The following is a 19464-nucleotide window of genomic DNA, read 5'->3' as shown; positions in this document are numbered from 1 at the left end:
CTGCTGTTTTAATTAATTTTTCATTTAATACTGAATTGGTTGATTTATTCAAAACGGTAATGTTTGTAATTACAGGAGATGGTTTAGTAGATGGAGGAGTGGATCCAACAGTATTTGTTTTTTTATTCAAAACAATTCCATCGGTGATCATAGAATGAGTACGTTTTTTGTTGTTAACGGAATCGGCAATATAACCTTCAACTACTGTTGATGACTTCCAACCACCATGTCTCTTCATCACTGTCATATCACCTCCAGCATCAGCTAACAATGTGGCAGATGTTCGACGGAAACTATGTCCTGTGTATTTCTTTGCATTTTCTAATTTTAAAAATTCAGTAATGGTTCTAGGCATTGAACCAAACTTGTCAATTCCTATGGGCTGACAAGTACAGCGACCATTTTGGTAATTAAAAAAAATCTATCTGTTTTACAGGCTTGGGGCCTAGCATCCATATATTCTTTTGCGTAGCCGTAATATATACCATTAATGGTAAATGATCTTGGCTGATTATTTTTTGTTATCGGAGGTTTAATAAATAAAGTGTTCTCATTAATTTTTTTGACATCTTCCAGTTTCATGTTCATGAATTCACTTCTTCTTAAAGCACCAGAAATTCCAAATATTAAACAAACCTGCAACAGTAAGAATAAAATAAACAAATGTTTAGACTATACAGACATTTTCATACTAAAAATATCAATAAATATTTCATTACCTTTGTAGCAAGATATTTATTATCAGGGGCTTCATTTAGAAATTTTTCGATATTTTCTTCTGTAAAAACTTCAGATTTTTCAGCAACGTATTTACACATTTGTTTCTTCAAAAAAAAAAAAACGTTACTTTTTTGTAATTACCAATATCAACATCATCAAATGCTTTGACAGTAGTTTTCAACATCGAATGAAAAGCCCATAAACTGGGAGGGGCATATTTTTGAGAAAGATGATCAAAGTAGACTACAATTACATCTTCAGCAAAAGAATTTGATTTAACATTTTCTTTACACCATGCTTTAAAAGCATTATAAGTTGCCACATACATTCGTCTAGATTTTGTTGGCATTGATTGTAAAGCTATATTCTTCGCCTTTTCTTTTATCTCGTCAGGAACAAAATCATTATAATCATCGTCTAAATCACTGTAATCACTGTCCATATTTATTACGGAATAAGATTGTTGTTAAATTAAATAATGTTCAGAAAATATTTCACACCAGAATAATGTTTACGACTGAGCGAAATCGTTAATAAAAAACATTTGAGAATCATTAATAGAGGTTTTAGCATACTTCAGACTGAATCATAACCGACAAAAAGATGTAATTTTAATCATTAATTATTTATTATTTTGTATTTTTTCGGGGCTTTGAATGTTTTTAAATATATTTTTTTGTTTTTTTTTTTTTTTTTTTTTTTTTTTACGGTGAAAGTCAAATTTTTAGAGCAGAAATGTATATAGATATGTATGTAAGTATGAATTGATCGTAAATATGAGCCCGTAGCCTAAAAAATTCCTCTCTACTCGTTTCATATAATTGTTTATTTAAGTTAACAGTTGAGCGAGTCCTAAATACGAATTTAGGACACGCAGTGCTATAAAATTATATATGATTCATATATAATTATTCAGAGTTGTATATAATTGTATATAATTCTGGATATATTTTTTCCTTAATTTTGTATATTTATATATAATTATGCAGAATTATGCATAATCATATATAGTTATAAATCGTTTTATATAATAGTTTAAATGATTTTTGTATCATTATATATAACAACACAAAATTATATATTATAATATAAAATTACATATAATTATGCAAAATTATGTGTAATTCTACATATTTGAATTTTCAATAGAAAAATTTTAGCTATTTTTGTATAATTATGTAAGAGTATATATAATCATACATAAATCTATATAATTCTACGTAATGTTCTCGGTCATTTTGTATAATTATGTAAAAGTATATAGAATCATGTATAATTCTATATAATTTCATACAATGTTTTTCTCGTGTTTAACCATTTATATAAAATTTTATATAATTATATATTAGAGTGTATAAAAAAAATCGAATATTTTTTTTTTTCAACGAACATTGAGAAATCGTCAGAGTATCTCTAGAAAAAAATCCTCTGAAAATATGAGCTCTTAATATTGATATTTAGAGGTGGCGTCAAGAAATTTTTATTTCCCATTTAAATAACATAGAAAAATATTCTTTTAAAGTTTGGAATTCTGTTACGTGACAACGAGCTACTTTATAGATAAAACTAAACCTTTTTCTTATGGGCAATTAATTGCTCTACAAAAAAGGTCTGATTGAAATTTTGCGTAAGTCAAGCCGTTTAAAAGATATCGAGCCTCAAACTTCAGACTGTTAAAAATTACGGTTTGTTTTCGTCTTAAACACAAGAAAATCAGTTTATATGTATTAAAAACCCATTATTATTAACTTTAGAATAATAATATGCATATATTAAATAGAATACTTATCCAAAATTCTTAATAATTTGACAAATGCTAATTTTTATTAATTATTAACGAAAAATATTTACTCATGGGTCATTCCATGTCAAATCAAACAATAGTTGAAAACAAACCCTTTCGATTTGGACAAATTTTGGTCAGAAGTTTTCTTTTATCATACAACGAAGTTCTGTAAAAGGAAAAAAAAAAATTTTTTTTTCAAAAGATATGCGAATTCGAAATTTTCCAATTTTTCCAGTTTTTCAATTTTGATTTTGTAATATCTCGAACGCTTTTATAGATACAGGAATATACTTTCTTTTGTTTGATAGGGGACACTTGGGGCTATTGAAAAAGAAAAAAAAAGGAGTTGAAACCAATTTATTATTTAATAATTCCAGGTCGTGTATTTAATTTTTTAATGTTCAAAATTACAATACAATGTATTCGCATACCTGAACCTTATTTAGAAATAGCAAAAAAAAAAAAATTTTATTTTGAATTCAAAAATTCACATTAAAAAAAAAAAGTTCTAAAAATTTCAGGATCTTCTAAGACTAGTATAATGTATTATACAAAAAAAATTGAGCCAAAATTTTGATGTCGATTGTCATTTTCGACGATGTTCAAAAATTCAAAATTTGACAAATTTGGCATTTTTCAAAATTTTTTTCCAAAACTTTTTTTTTTCAATAGCTCCAAGTATTCCCTATTAAAAAAACGAAAGTCTATTCCTGTATCTATAATAGCGTTCGAGATATTACAAAATCAAAATTGAAAAACTGGAAAAATTGGAAAATTGCATGCCTTAAGCGCGAAGCACGCAGGTATGCTCTACTCTCGCCTAAAAATCATGATTTCGATTAAAACGTGATTTTCATAATTTAAACGAAAAAAATTATGGATAAAAAGCGTATTGAAATAAATAATAGTAACTAGAGAACACGTTAAAAAAATTTTCTTATAGATTAAATAAGATTTCTCGGAAAAAACTCGTTTCTCTGATAAATTAATGGATAAGAGCGTGGTATTCACGGGAGCTATGGGCTTGATAACACCACAACTTTGTCAAAAATCACTCACGATTTAATTTTTTTTTTGTTTTATTCCTGAGGAAGTTTATCAAAACCCTTGTGAAAATTGCGTGTCAAAATAATTCCGTTTCGATACAGTTAATTTTTTTCGATTGTCAGTTCAGTGACTTTTTCTGCGATTTCGGCAGCCTATTATATTTTTTTCTTCATAAACAGAATTGAAATAACTATAAACAAGCAGAAACTATACATACATGATGGTATAATTACTAACTGTTTCATCATCTGTTAAAATTTTTCTTTAGTTCGACCTACAGAGGGGATAATACTACTCGCGGGAAAATTCAAATTAAAAAAGAATAATTTTTGTTATGATCTAAATAATTTATGGATGACATGAGCGCTTAAGGCATGCTCATTTGGATTTTCCAAACTTTTTCGAAGTTGCATATCTTTTGAAAAAAAATTTTAACTTCCCGCTAAAAATCTCAGATTTTCAAAAATCGGGAAGTTATTGTTTTCACCCCGTTTTGCAAAAATCGAGTTTTCATCAGATCTCGACGTTTGAAGGTCACAGGAAGCTTCCCTGACTATCCCCGCGAGGTTGTCACTATGTCTGTATGTATGTATGTATGTGTGTGTGTGTGTGTGTGTGTGTGTGTGTGTGTGTGTGTGTGTGTGTAAGTATGTGAATCACTTATAACTTTTGAACGGTTGAACCGATTTCATCGCGGTTGGTGCCATTCGAAAGGGCTTCGCCAAACTTAAATTTCCTGAGAATTTGAACCGATTCGGACCGATAGATTTTGAGAAATTTTGAAAAATCTCAAAAAAAATTAGAAAAAAATCATTTTTGAAAGTGGTTTTTTTGGAATATCTTTTAAACGGCTCGATCGATTAATTTCAAAAACTAATCAGCTCTTAACGTCAAAAAACCACGCCGATCGGCGCTAATCCGGTCAAAATCGGTTGATTCGTTCGAGAGATAGCGTGAACGAAATAAAACCGAAAAAACTGTTTTTTTCACATAACTTCGTCATTTCTTCTCGGATCGTTTTTGATGATGTAGAATAATTTTAGAGGTTAAAAAACCGCGTCGATTGCCGCCAAAAACGTGGAAATCGGTTGATTAGTTCGAGAGATATCCTCGACGAAATATTTGGAAATAAGGATTTTTTCAACATAACTTCGACATTTTTTGGAATAACTTTCAAACAGCTCTACCGATCGATTCCAAAAACTAATCAGCTCTTAACATCATAAAACCACGTCGATTGCCACCAAGCTGGTCAAAATCGGTTGATTCGTTCGAGAGATATCGTGAACGAAAGAAAACCGAAAAAAGTGTTTTTTCAGAGTTACTCCGAAATTTCTAGTTTGACCAATTGAAACTTAGAAATTCGTTATGAGGTTTAAAAAACTGCGTAGAATGCCGCCAACCGCGTAAAAATCGGTTCATTCATTCAAAAGTTATTGCGGTATGAACATTCAAAAAATAGTGTTCTATGAAACTTCTATCAGACTTTTGAGCTCAAAGAGCTCAAAAGCATAGAAAAGGTATCTTTTTGCGCTCGGAGAGCTTAAAACAACACACAGATTGTACTTTTGAGCTCGAAGAGCTCAAAAAAGCGGCCAGGTATTAACGGAATTAGCGGGAAGTTGCAGGGATGGCCTTTAGGGTCAACCGTTTTCCTAATTTTTTTTTTTTCCTTTTAGAGAACTTCGTTGTATGATAAAACAAAATTTCTGACCAAAATTTGTCCAAATCGAAAGGGTTTGTTTTCAACTATTGTTTGATTTGACATGGAATGACCCATAAGTAAATATTTTTCGTTAATAATTAATAAAAATTAGCATTTGTCAAATTATTAAGAATTTTGGATAAGCATTCTATTAAATATATGCATATTATTATTCTAAAGTTAATAATAATGGGTTTTTGGAGAGACATGTCTGGTCCCCACTCCTCGACCCTGGCGCCGTTGTTTTCCCTTCCCCCTCCATTGGGCCCAGGGGTTTTCCCATCCCCTCCAGTGGTTCAAGGGAATTCCCTGGGCCTAATGGAGGGGGGAAGGGAATTCCCTGGTGTATTGAGATGGGTCCTCAGAGGTCTTTCCTACGTTTAGGGTGGTTGTTTGTTTAGTGGCGTCTTCAGATGTATGCAGGTGTAACTTGGGGGGTAATAAACATTTTTGTAGGTCATAAAATGATATGAAAATTTTTGTGGGTAGGTACGAGAGGTCTAGGGTGGTTAAACAAGAATGAAAAGATTGATATTTCGTTTTTTTTTTCTTTTATTTATCAGTATTTCTTGCGTGGGTGGTTGTATTATAACAAAAAAATGGCTCGGTCCCAATGTAGTAAATGTGAGAGTGCGGAAGAAATGTTAATTAGCCGAAAAAAAAAAGAATCAGTAGAAATAACCTTCTAAAAATAATGTATAAAAGTACTATTCGTAAAATATGTATTATCAAAAATCGCGCAAATTATTCAAAAAATACTTGTCTTCAGTGTATAAACGGTGTTGAAAAAGTTCATGTTTCTAAATGGGAGTTCTCAGCTGAATCCGAAGATGATATGAGTTACTTTGAACATAGGATTGAAATACCAAGAGTATGTGTAACAGAAAATTTTACCGAAGAAAAATATGGCTGGGAAATCAAGTATCATCCACCATCACTGAGAAGTTTAGCATGTGTTGCGATCCTCTCGAATACTGACAAGTTATCCACAAGCATTGATTTAGGGTACCTTGGTAGTATAATGGCATTTAGTTCTACTACTAAAGTATTGGCAATGTCACGTAAATTTGATCCATCATTCGTCACTGTACGAACATTATATGAGATTTTATTATGGCAAATACCTTGTTATTTGAAAAACTACGATTATTTTCCTTTTTACCCTGCCACACTTTATTACTGTGGTAGTGCGATAAGCGCTATGCAATAAAATGTTGGAGGGTGGTCGTAAAAGATGTTGATTGTAGTGCACCTGCAGGAAAAAGTTGTTAGATAGCCCTTTACAGCCCTTACTAGAAAAACTAGTTTTCAGTTTTAAAAATAGTGGTAAAGTGAGAGTAAAAATTTTGTGGGTATCCGAGGAGCGGAAAAGGTCCTTAGTTGTGATTTTCTCGTAGTGAAGTAAAGTTGAGGTACGAAGTGTTGAAAAAAAAAAAAAAAAAAAAAAAATGGATACCTATTGGAATGGATACACTGAATGTGGTATGATGGAAGCCGTCCGTGAATTAGAAAAAAGAAAACCAGAACTTTTTGAACCGTTTGAGAAACGGCTGACTTATACAACGAAGGAATTTATTCACGACATGCGGAGGAATTTTTCAGCCGAACTCAACATCGTTGACGGCGATATTCGCGCTGAATACACTCATCAAGGTAAATGATAAAAACTTTTAATAATGATAATTATTTATAATACTAAAAAAAAATTAATTTTATTTTTTTTAAATTACTTTTACAGGACAAAGTGGGCTCGCTGATTTTATTAATCAAGGAGTCAAACAGAAGTTTTTTAATACCGCGAAAAACTTCTTTTTCCATCGAAAAGGTAAATTTTTAACACAATACCATTATATTATCATTTATTGATTACATTTTTAAACTTATCGGATTTGATTTCAGAATGTACGATTGACCAACAGGAAGAAAAAGGACAGGAGGAAGAAGGAGATTCACAAGCAGACTTTTTCGATGAGGAGGATTCGTTGCCTCTACCCCTCCATAAAACAGGTATTTTATTTTCACAATACCATTATTATAATGTTATAAATTAATTATCAATATATAATTAAATATAATTGATTTCATTTCAGAAAGTGCAAGTGCTCACGAGGAAGAGTGCTTTCAATCCACCTACGATGAGGATAAACACAAAATTTCAATTTTTCAGTTTATTAAAATATTTATACAAAAAATATTTACACAAAAAATATTTAAAAAAATTATAAAAAATATCGTACTTCACAAAAAAAAATATCGTGCTTCGAAATTTTTTTTTTTACAAAAATTTTTTTTTCTTATTACTAAAATTTTTACAAAAACTTTTTTTTTTCTTACTACTAAAATTTTTACAAAATTTTTTTCTTATTACTAAAATTTTTACAAAAACTTTTTTTTTCTTAATACTAAAATTTTTACAAAATTTTTTTTCTTATTACTAAAATTTTTACAAAAACTTTTTTCTTATTACTAAAATTTTTTTTATCAAATTTTTTTTCTGATTACTAATTTTTTTTTATCAAAATTTTTACTCATTCAGCGGCACAAAACATTTATATAATATATTATTCTCATTTAATTTATTCTCGATCTCTTAAACCCATAAGGGAGACTACCTGTTTTCCCTACTCTACGCCTTTTAGGACCCGTAACCCTCACTATTTTCGTGTCGTTTGTTTTTGTTACGACTTGATGGTATTCGTCTCTACGAATAGATGAAAATCATACTGTAATTCCATTTTTTTCATCTTTGTTTTCATCTGCGTTTTTTCCTTTGTTTATTATATCTTTAACGATCAGATCATATATCGTTTTATAATTTATTAATTCTGATATTGACATATTTAATCTTACCCCTTTCAATTTACAGCATGCAACTTTGCTACCGTCATTTTTTTGTACTATATATGCATAAAATTTGGGACCACCAGATACAAATGATAAAATGTACGCGTTTTTCCCGTAATCTTTTACTAATTCATCAGTGAGATCTCCTAAAAAATCTCCTGTTGGTAAAACTTTACTTTCATTGTCTGTAACATAAATAACAGAGTTAGTGTCATAATACAAAACCTGTTTTTCGAGCTCTTCTAAGTAACTATAAAGTTTTAACCGGGCCTGCGCTGTTGTGAAAGCTGCAATTGCTACATTTGCCCGATATGAAGGAGTATAGCATTCAATATTATTCAACCAACTAATATAGGTAGCATCTTGGTTGATGGGGACGAATTCTTTTATTTCTACCTCCGGGTTAAAAACGATATCGCAAAATTCCTTGTAATCATAAATTTGTAAACATAAATTTTAGGGTGACCTATTGGAAAAAACCCATTTTTTAAAACCCACGGATACAGTGAACAAACATCAACATAGCGGATTTGTTCTATGGGCTCTCCTTTCTCATTCTTTTTTACTTCATAAAGCGATTTTACGTTACCTGTCCACCCTCCAAAGAAAGCATCACGGGGGTTTATAGGACTAACATCCAAGACAGCTGAGCTGCTGAGGAACAATTGCAATTGTGGATTATTCTTTTTTTCAAGATTGAATTCACACTCCCAAATTTCGACTAATTCGTACCCGCTATCTCTAATTTTTAACTTCCCGCTACGAAAATCGAAGATTTGCAAAAATCAGGAAGTTATTGTTTTCACCCCGTTTTGCAAAAATCGAGTTTTCATCAGATCTCGACGTTTGAAGGTCACAGGAAGCTTCCCTGACTATCCCCGCGAAGTTTTCACGGCGTCTGTATGTGTGTGTGTGTGTGTTTTTTTTTTTTTTTTTTTTTTTTATCTTAGGGGGGGGGGAATCCTTCTTACGGATTCCAGGCATAGCTGTTCGGCATGGATATGTGGCGACTCGACGCAGCGTCATACTAAAACTCGACGCTAACGCCCCTACCCACTAAACCCTAAACCCCTTTTCTTCTTTCCTCTAATCCCTCATGGAAACCGCCGTCAGGCATTACTTCGTGAGGGGAGGATCTAGCTACTGCTATTCCTTCTGGTGGCTAAGGTGTTATTTTTTCTTCCTTCTAGTTTCTGTCATTTGCCCTTTTTCTTTCAATGGAACGCAGCTCTGTAAGCACTTCGGTGGTAAACGTGCTTGTGGCGTTCCAGGCAGCTTCGGATAACAGCATTTTTTCTACTATTGACTCTGGAGTGATTTTCTTGTTCAGGATCTTCTCTAACTCATCACGCTGTGGGTTAAAACGAGGGCACTCAAAGAAAACGTGCTCCGCATTTTCAGCAACTCTTGGGCAAGACGGACACTCTGGGGAATTATCGTGCTTAAAGCGATAAAGGTACTCCCGGAAACAGCCGTGTCCTGACAACATCTGGGTCAGATAGTAGTTGGCCTCGCCGTGATTCCGGTTAAGCCAAACGTCAATCCTTGGTATGAGATGGTGTGTCCATCTCCCTGTTGTCGCGGCGTCCCACTGCGATTGCCATCGTGCGATGCTGTTCTGCCGTTTTTTAGCTCTGAGTTCCTCGGCACTTTGTGCGGTTGTCCTCTTTCGTTGGTAAAGGTTACGTCTTTCCTCAGCTAGGACTCTGAGCGGCAAAATTCCGGAAATGACACACACTGCTTCCTCTGATATTGTTCGAAAGGCGCTGGCTACTCTTAGCGCGCTCAGTCGGTAAACTGGACATGCTTTCCTCCATGATTCTTGGATCTCAAGTGCGTCGGCCCAAATGGATATACCATATGTGAGGACCGATGTAACTACTGATGATAGCAATGACCTCCTTGTCTGCTTCGGGCCACCGATGTTGGGCATCAATCGTACTAGGCTGGCTACTACTGCTGATGCTTTGGTGGTCACGTGTTCAACTTGTTGTTTAAAGTTAAGTCGGGCATCGAGCATCACTCCCAGATATCGAATGAATGGTTGGGTTGTGATTTCTTGGTCTCCGACGTTTAGATTGATCGTTTCCACCACTTTTCTGCTAGTGATAAGTACAGCCTCGGTCTTCTGTTTAGCCAGTTGTAAATTTACTGTGTCCATCCACTGGTTAATTCGCTCAAAGGTGATAGCGAACATATGTTTTATCTCATCAAGATGCTTGGCGACTATTACTACGGCTACGTCGTCCGCGTACACTACCAGTTTGACGTTTCTTGGTAGTTTCAGTCTCAGCAATCCGTTGTACATGACATTCCAGAGAAGTGGACTGAGAACAGAACCCTGCGGTACACCTCCAGTAACATCATACTCCTTTGGACCATTCTTCGTGTCATATCTCAGGACTCTATCTGTGAAGTAGCTAGCGACTATCCTTCGTAGGTATCCTGGTACGTTCATCTCTTGAAGGGCTTGCATGATGCAATCCCAGTTGGCGGAGTTAAAGGCATTTTTTATGTCTAAAGTTGCCACCAGGCAATATTTCTTCGTTCCCCCTTCCATCTGGTACCGGCGATTGCGTCTTTGGCTATACCGACAACCAGGTTGATCGCGTCCAGGGTTGATCGTCCTTTCCGAAATCCGTACTGATTGTCTGCCAAGAGTGGATCGACAACTGCTTCTATCCTTTGGTGGATTATACGTTCTAGTATCTTACCGGCTGTATCCAGCATGCAGAGTGGACGATAAGATGACGGTTCTTCCGGTGGCTTTTTCCCTTTAGGAAGTAGTACCAGCCGTTGTTGTTTCCACTTCCGAGGAAAAATCCCTTCCTTCAAGCAGATGTTGTAGACGTCGAGGAATAACGCTGGTGCTGCTTTAATAGATGTTTTCAAGGCAATATTAGGGATTTCGTCCAATCCCGGTGCTTTATTATTCCCGACGCGGTTACAAGCTTCCATCAGTTCTTCTTTCGTGACAGGTAGAATATCATTCAGTTCGTCCTGTGTCAACAGATAGTTGAAAACGCGCTGTCGTGGAAAAAGCGCAGTCACGATCTTCTGTAAGAGTTGAGGACACGTAGGAGACGGCATTGGCTGATATTTCAGGTGTGCCATGACTAACTTGTAAGGTCTACCCCACAAGTCTTTGTCCACCTTGTTGATTAGCTCTTTCCAGCAGTTCTTCTTGCTATCCTTGATGGCTTTGTTTAAATGTCGACGAGCTTTCTTGTATTCTGCGACTAGTTCCGCTGAGTCAGGCCGCCGATAACCACGCTGAGATATTCTTCTTTTCTTGAGACACTCTTTCCGTAGGAAGCTGATGTGTTCGTTCCACCAGTGCACCGAAGGTCTTTGGTTCATACCCCGTTTACGGGGCATGCAGGTGTCGCAAGGCTGGGTCACTCTCTTCATCAAGTCCTTGGTCATTTCTTCTGCAGATCCAGTAGTAAGCGGTTCACTATTTAGGGCAGCTACTAGAGCACCTGGGTCAAAGGATTTCACCTTCCACCCAACGATGTCAAGTTTCTTAGCCGGTCTTCTAGGATTCTGGTCCTTTGATACTTCCCAGAGAATCGCATTGTGATCGCTGGCCGTGTAGATCTCCATCACCTTGCAGTCGTAGTTTCCTCTGATGAGGCTGCTGCTGACAAAAGTAAGATCCACAATAGAACTTGCGTCTCCTTTAGTGTACGTCGGCGCATCGCCGCTGTTTAACAATACCACATCTAACGTAGAAAAAGCTTCCAGTAGTTCTTTACCTCGAGCGTTGGTGTGTTTGCTGCCCCATTCCACTGCCCAGGCGTTGAAGTCTCCAGCTATTGCCACTGGGTAGTACTGCTTCGCGTCCTCCGTCAGTCGATCCAGAAAGTCCATGAATTCAACAATAGTGAGGCTAGGTGGTGCGTAGCAGCTGTAAATGCGGATGCCATCTACCGATGCTGCTACAAAGCCGGCGCTGCCATTGTTAACGACACTCTGGAAGGGGAGCTTGCGACAGGACCATATGACAGCTTTTTTGGTGCAGTCAGTTTCCCATGGTTGGCCGCCGAGGTGTTTATACGGTTCCGATATAAGCACAAGGTCAAGCTTCTGTTCACGTACTGTCTGCATGAGCAAATCATGTGCCGCTTCACAGTGGTTGATGTTTAGCTGCAGTATTCTCATTTTCGTTTATCAGTTATCTTCTTGAGTGCCTCTTGGTATACTGGGCATCTGCTTGTGCCGGCATGATGGGCGTTATTCTCTGTACCGGATTGATCCGCACACAGTGCGCATTTAGCAGGCTTATTACATTCGGCGATTTTGTGTCCCTCTTCTCTACATTTAATGCAAAGTTTGGAGCGGTCGACTTCACTTGTGCACTGAACCGCACGGTGTCCAAAATGCCAGCATTTATAACATCGGACTGGTCTTAGTACTGTTCTAATACGACAATTGGTCCAGCCGATCCTAATCTTACCGTGTTCTCCTACCACTTTCTGCACTACCGTTGCTGCCAGAGTCACCGACGCAATTTGTGTTCTGCTACGTAAGACCTTACGAATTTTAATGGCCTCTATTGTTATACCACAATCGTTTCCAGCTGCCTCTTGTAAAGCTGTTAGAATGTCATCTTTAGTTGTAGTATCGTCAATATCGCGAATTTCCAGGTCTTCTTCAGGTCCTGTACTAATGACATTTGCGTCCTCCTTAAGTATTCCCGCGATAGTCTTCTGCAGGTCTTTACCTCTATCACTACTGCCTTTTGACAGCGTGATGAGAATGTTCCCTGTCGCGGTCCTGCGTATCTTCTCGACTGTGTTGCGGACCTGATCTGGGCGAACGTCCGCCTTGATCCGTGTAAGTATTTCAGAATACTTATCTTTGTTCGCTGGACGGATAATAAGTGCCTCCGTTCTCGTTGCTGTTCTTCTTGGCTTCTGGTTCGGCTTCGGTGGAGGCACCAGAGGTTTTTCTGGGGGCAGTTTCTTGCGCTCCTTCTTCTTGTCCTTTCTGGACTGCACCTTTTCCCAGCCTGGCTTCTTGTTCTGTTCACAAGAGTTTTGTGGAAGATCCTTAACCACTTCCTGCTTCTTGATGGGATGACCAGGTCCAACGTCTTTCAGCTTCTTGGGAGTATGAAAAGCTCCGCCTTCGAGAGAACGAATTTTTCTTTTCAACTTCCTCAGGATGCGGCCGTCTTGGTCAAAGGATTCAGTCTCTGCCGTTGTGATAGTTTCACTTTCTTCTTCAGCGACTGATTCTCCGTCACCTTCGGCTCCAGTGTCCATCGCTTCTTCAACAACCACTTGACTGTTTCTCTCCGATGTAGCACAAGGGGTGCGGTGTAATGATGAGCGCCATTCTTCGTCCAGTTTCTTGAATCTTCCAAGAGCATTGACTACACCGGTTGTCTTGGTCTTTATCTCCTTGTGGATATTGACCTTAGTTTGGACAAACTCTTGCAGCTCAATGGTCAGCTTCTCAAGGCGCTCCAACGCTTGCGTTCTCTTCATGTCAGCGCTTGCTTCAATCGCTGCTTGTTGAGCATGAAGCCCGTTTCTATTCATGTTTGTTTCCTGTAACTTACTCATACTTTTTTGATTTACCAGCGCATCGTACGGAGTGGAGCGGGTTGCCATAGCTAGGATTGGGTGTACCCTCGGAGATAGTACTCCTACCCCAGTTCCCTGAGGCCTAGCCGACACTTACCCAGTCCCGGAATATACGGACGGACTAGACTCGCTCGGAGCGGTGAAGATTCCGATCTCTAACACTCACTGCGTACTTCCTGATCAAGGCCCGAAGTGGCTGGCTCCTGATCCACTGCTGCAACTTTCACCTCGGCAGAGCAAGCTCACATCAGCCGTGGCCTGCATCGTCGGAAACTACGATACAGGTTCCGGACACTCCCAGTGAGTTACAGCAGGAACCAATCGTCTTGCTAGGTCAGTTAGTGTGACCAACCCATTAAAGGGGAGTTTTGTCCACGGGAGCTTATTTTGTTTGGTTATTTTGCTTGGCTCCTACCCGCTGTACCTCATCAACTAAGAGATTAAGTGTCATCCAAGGACAGCGAGCGTTCTCCCATCCGCTCGGGGAGACGCGCCCGGTAGCAGTATCTCTTCTGCCCCGAGTGTGTGTGTGTGTGTGTGTGTGTGTGTGTGTGTGTGTGTGTGTGTGTGTGCGTGTGTGTGTGTGTGTGTGTGTGTGCGTGTGTGTGTGTGTGTGTGTGTGTGTGTGTGTGTGTGTGTGTGTGTGTGTGTGTGAAAGTATGTGAACCGCTTATAACTTTTGAACGGCTTGACTGATTTCATCGCAGTTGGTGCCATTCGAAAGGGCTTGACCAAACTTAGATTTTTAAAACTATTTGGACCGATTCAAATCAATAGATTTTGAGAAATCTTCAAAAAACTGAAAAAAAAAATTTTTTTAAATGTGGTTTTTTTGGAATAACTTTTAAACGGCTTGATAGTTCAATTCCAAAAACTAATCAGCTTTTAACCTCAAAAAGCCACGTCGATCGCCACCAGTCCGGTCAAAATCGGTTAATTCATTCGAGAGATATCGTGAACGAAAGAAAACCGAAAAAAGTGTTTTTTTGGAATAACTCCAAAATTCCTAGCGCCATCAATTTAAAATTTAAGATTCTTTGTGAGGCTTAAAAAACTGCGTCGAATGCTTCTAACCGCGTAAAAATCGGTTTATTCATTCAAAAGTTATTGTGGTTTAAAAATTCAAAAAATAGTGTCTTATCAAATCTCTATCAGACTTTTGAGCTCGAAGAGCTTTAAAGGATAGGAAAGCAATCTTTTTGAGCTCAGAGAGCTCAAAATAACCCATAAATTGTATTTTTGAGCTCGAAGAGCTCAAAAACGTCATTGGTGCAATTTTAAGCGCCTAAGTATGAAATTAGCGGGAAGTTGCAGAGATGGTTTTCAGGGTCAACCGTTTTCCTAATTTTTAACTTCCCGCTAAAAATCTCAGATTTTCAAAAATCGGGAAGTTATTGTTTTTACCCCGTTTGGCAAAAATCGAGTTTTCATCAGATCTCGACGTTTGAAGGTCACAGGAAGCTTCCCTGACTACCCCCGCGATGTTGTCACTATGTCTGTATGTATGTATGTGTGTGTGTGTGTGTGTGTGTGTGTGTGTGTGTGTGACTATGTGACTCGCTTATAACTTTTGAACGGTTGAACCGATTTCATCGCGGTTGGTGCCATTCGAAAGGGCTACGCTGAACTTAGATTTTCTGAGAATTTGAACCGATTCGGACCGATAGATTTTAAGAAATCTTGAAAAATCTTAAAAAAAATAAGAAAAAAATCATTTTTGAAAGTAGTTTTTTTGGAATATCTTTTAAACGGCTCTATCGATCAACTTCAAAAACTAATTCGCCCTTAAGCTTGAAAAACCACGCCGATCGGCGTCAACCCGATCAAAATCGGTTGATTCGTTCGAGAGATAGCGTGAACGAAAGAAAACCGAAAAACCGAAAAAGTGTTTTTTCACATAACTTCGTCATTTCTTCTCGGATCACTTTTGATGACATAGCATAATTTATAGAGCTTAAAACCGCGTCGATTGCCGCCAAAAACGTAGAAATCGGGTAATTAGTTCAAAAGATATCGTCAATAAAAGATTTGAAAACAAGTGTTTTTAAAATCACTGCGACATTTTTTCATTTTTTAAATATCTTCGAATTGGCTCAACCGATCAACTTCAAAAACTAATCAGCTCTTAACTTTGAATACCCGCATCGATCGCCACATAGAGCGTCAGAATCGGTTGATGCGTTCGTGAGATATCGTTGTCGAAAAAATCGAAAAAGTGTTTTTGTAATAACTCCGAAATTTTTCATTAGATCAATTTTTTTGTTCTAAATTTTTTATAGAGCTCAAAATAACACATAAATTGTATTTTTGAGCTCGAAGAGCTCAAAAACGTCATAAGTGCAATTTTAAGCGCCTAGGTATGGAATTAGCGGGAAGTTGTAGGGATGGCCTTCAGGGTCAACCGTTTTTCTAATTTTTTTACTTTGAGACTGAGTTGAATCATAACGAGTGTTGGGAGTAGCAAGTTTCTTAGGAGCGTTAATGTTATTTTTAAAGCTAAAATTATCCCTGTTTAATTTAAAACAATTCGGGCATCCATGTCAGAAGCAGCCATGAAATTGATAAGCGTACTTCTTACCATTTAAGTCTTCGCGGTAACCATCTAATTTTATACTGTTACAGATTTTAATTTCACGTCCTCTCCAAGCATGGTTTATTTGAATATTATTTTTGTATTCCATCCATGTAAGCCACTCAATTGCTATGCGTGACTGATTATCTACTAAACGATAGCCTGAACGTGGGATAATTCCAATTTGATCTTCTTTGAGAAAGTTTCGCTGGAAAAATAACATGCATGTTGAAGCTATAGTAACACATTTCAAAAATGGACAAACATTACCGCAATCTAAAATCAATCTACGAAATTTTGTACAGGCCATACGCAATATACTGACATCTAATTTACAATATATTTCAATTTCTTTCTTAAAATTAAATATCTTAGCTGAATTACTCTGATCAGAGTGCCATTTTATCAATTTCTCATAATCTTTTTTCTTAACAATTAATTCTGGACTATAATATTCAATATTAGGTATAGCATCAACATAATTTTGAGTGTCTTTTGTATTAAACATATGAGGGAAATATCCTTTTTGAATGTGATCTGCAAAGCCAAACGCATCAGAAAGTTTTGAGAGAGCCATTGGCAGAAAATTCAAGCTATCAATAAATTTGATTTTTCTATTATTAAGTTCTATTAAAGTTATACTTGTACCATTAATAATAGTCTCTACATTATCATACTCTTTAGTTATAATTTCAGTGAGTATGAACTGAGCGTCAAATCCCTTTGCGTTGTGTGCTATACAGACCACTTTCTTACATTTCTCACCAGTACTTAATTTAAAAACATATTTTACAAAATCCTTTACGCAATTTTCACCACGCTAAATCTGTTCACTTGTATCACAATTAGAACAGTTTGTCACTTTAGTGTCAATATTAAAATCAGTAGTATCACAGCATATATCACATACAGTCTGACTAACGCAGAGTGTAGGAATATGAAGATAAACTCCATCCTTATCGTGCAGCTTTGTATCTTGACGTGTCTCAAAATCGTAATATACAAATTTTGTATACATTTTGGTGTCTTTTAGTTGTAACGGGTGCTTATTCCGCTCAATTGGCCCCTTAAATTAAATTAATTGAAATAATAAAACTAACAAATGAATCTAAATTAATTAATAAAAGGGCGCCACCGGGATTTTTAATCGCGGTTCCCGGAACCGGAACCAGAGCTGAGCTTATCTACAGGGAGAGAGCGTGGAGGAAGGTGATCTGAAATGAATAAATTTTTATTTAACAACGGTACCAAAAAATTTATTAACAACACACACACACACATAACCCGCTCACACACACACACACTGGCACTACTTAACTCCTTAAGGGGTTAGGGGTAGTCAGAGGCGCGAAAAAATGAGAATTTTCAGTATTTTTTTTTTGCTATTAAATCATGTTATTTTACAAAAGTAGTAATATGGCATTATTATAAAATATTTTGATTTAAAGTCACGAAAATTTCAAAAAAAAAAATTTAATTTCCAAAGTTATAGCTGTCTGTGTTGACCCAGTTCCAAAAAATGGTCCTTGCGGTGACAATCATAAGTCCTTGGAGATTTATCTAAAATCAATCGGATAAAAAAAAATTAGTTTTATAAATAGATAATCCTGGACCTGATCGAAGGATTTTTTTTTTCAAAAATTAACAAAATGGCGGCCTCAGGAAATTTTTGTCTAGATTTTTGGGAAAAAATCAACAGTTAATTGGTCTTAAAAAATCGAAATTTTTGAAAAAAAAAAATAATCCTTCGATCAGGCCCGAGTTTATTATGTATTCTAAAAGCTGTATAAGTTTTATTACAATCTACTGAGCGGTTTTCGAGTTACAGTTGTCACCAGTTCAAAAAACATAGTTTTGAGAAAAACGCGTTGAAAGTTTCACACTAGATTCACGTACAGAAATACGAATTATTAAATTACTTACATCGAGTCATCTATTCCTGGGCCATATAATAGTTCTTCAGCCATTGTGGAAGTTTCCAAAACATCAATTTGCTGTTGCCTACGAAGCATTCTGCCTTCCCGAGTGTTGTCGTTGGCACGCTGATCTCCCACTTTCACACGTGCAGCATCCAATTTTTCAGCATATCGATGGGAATTAGACCCACAATTAAGTCCTAGGGTATCCATAATCATTAATAATGAATTTGTCCCTTCATTAAATATACAAGTAGCTATGTATGCAGCAATTTGTACAATAGTAGAACTAGTATTCACGGTTTTTGGGCATATTTTCCACACTAGTTGGTTGAAGCTCTCATTATTATTCTGATTGAATCCACCTACACATCTTGAAAGTAAATTATCATTACTGAGATCGTCGTAAATCGGTTTAATAGCTTTTAAAACATCAGGAGGTAAGGGAGAATAATCTTGAGTATAAGTATCAAGCTCTCCACTTGCTTCAGCGCGCTGGTAAGAGCACCAAGAATCCGCCTTCGGGACACATATCATGATTCGGATTTTCATCAGTCGAACCGTAGTGGTAAAAAGTTGCCATAATAGCAGATTTCATATCTTCAATAGAATCGCAATGACGACGTATTGATAAACCATAGTACACAGTTAATTTGTCTATTACTTTTCCTGTAAGCCTACCTCTACCACCAAGACCTTTTTGTTTAGTTTTCAAAGTACGCAGTCGAGTCCTCATCTGCTTCTGAACATGGCCTATACATTTATTTTTATTTATGATTGTATTTTTGTAAGGATCTGCTTTTATAATTCCAGAATAGGTTTTCGAATCACCATCGCCAATGTAGTTTGTATATTTAACTCCATGTTTTGTTTCAGACTGCTGAAACATTTCAATCATCGCATCCACCTCCATTTCCCCCGAAGACCCCTTGTGATTAGCACTACACTCATTTTCATGCGATTCATACCATTCCTCGAACTCAACCGTATTTCTTTTCTTTTTCCAATACTCACATAGCTTACAATAAGTACTTTTAATGTTTATATCAAGAATCTTTCCAGTATAATAGCCAATTATAGAAGAAACTCCAAATGACGATGTAAATCCCCGTTTTTGCCAGGTTCCATCTCCCGATACAGTCAAATTGTTCTTATTCTCATTTTCACTTGTCGCTTCTTTTTCTTGATTCACAGCTTTTTTCATCAAGGCTTCTGCAACGGTTTTACCACAATCTAAAATGTACTTCAATAATATTGTATGCGTAGCTTTATGTAAAAAA

This window comes from Cotesia glomerata, linkage group LG7 (assembly GCF_020080835.1).
Source record: "Cotesia glomerata isolate CgM1 linkage group LG7, MPM_Cglom_v2.3, whole genome shotgun sequence".
Lineage (NCBI taxonomy): Eukaryota > Metazoa > Arthropoda > Insecta > Hymenoptera > Braconidae > Cotesia > Cotesia glomerata.
The sequence above is the reverse complement of the archived record's forward strand: the minus strand, read 5'-3'. Positions refer to the sequence as shown.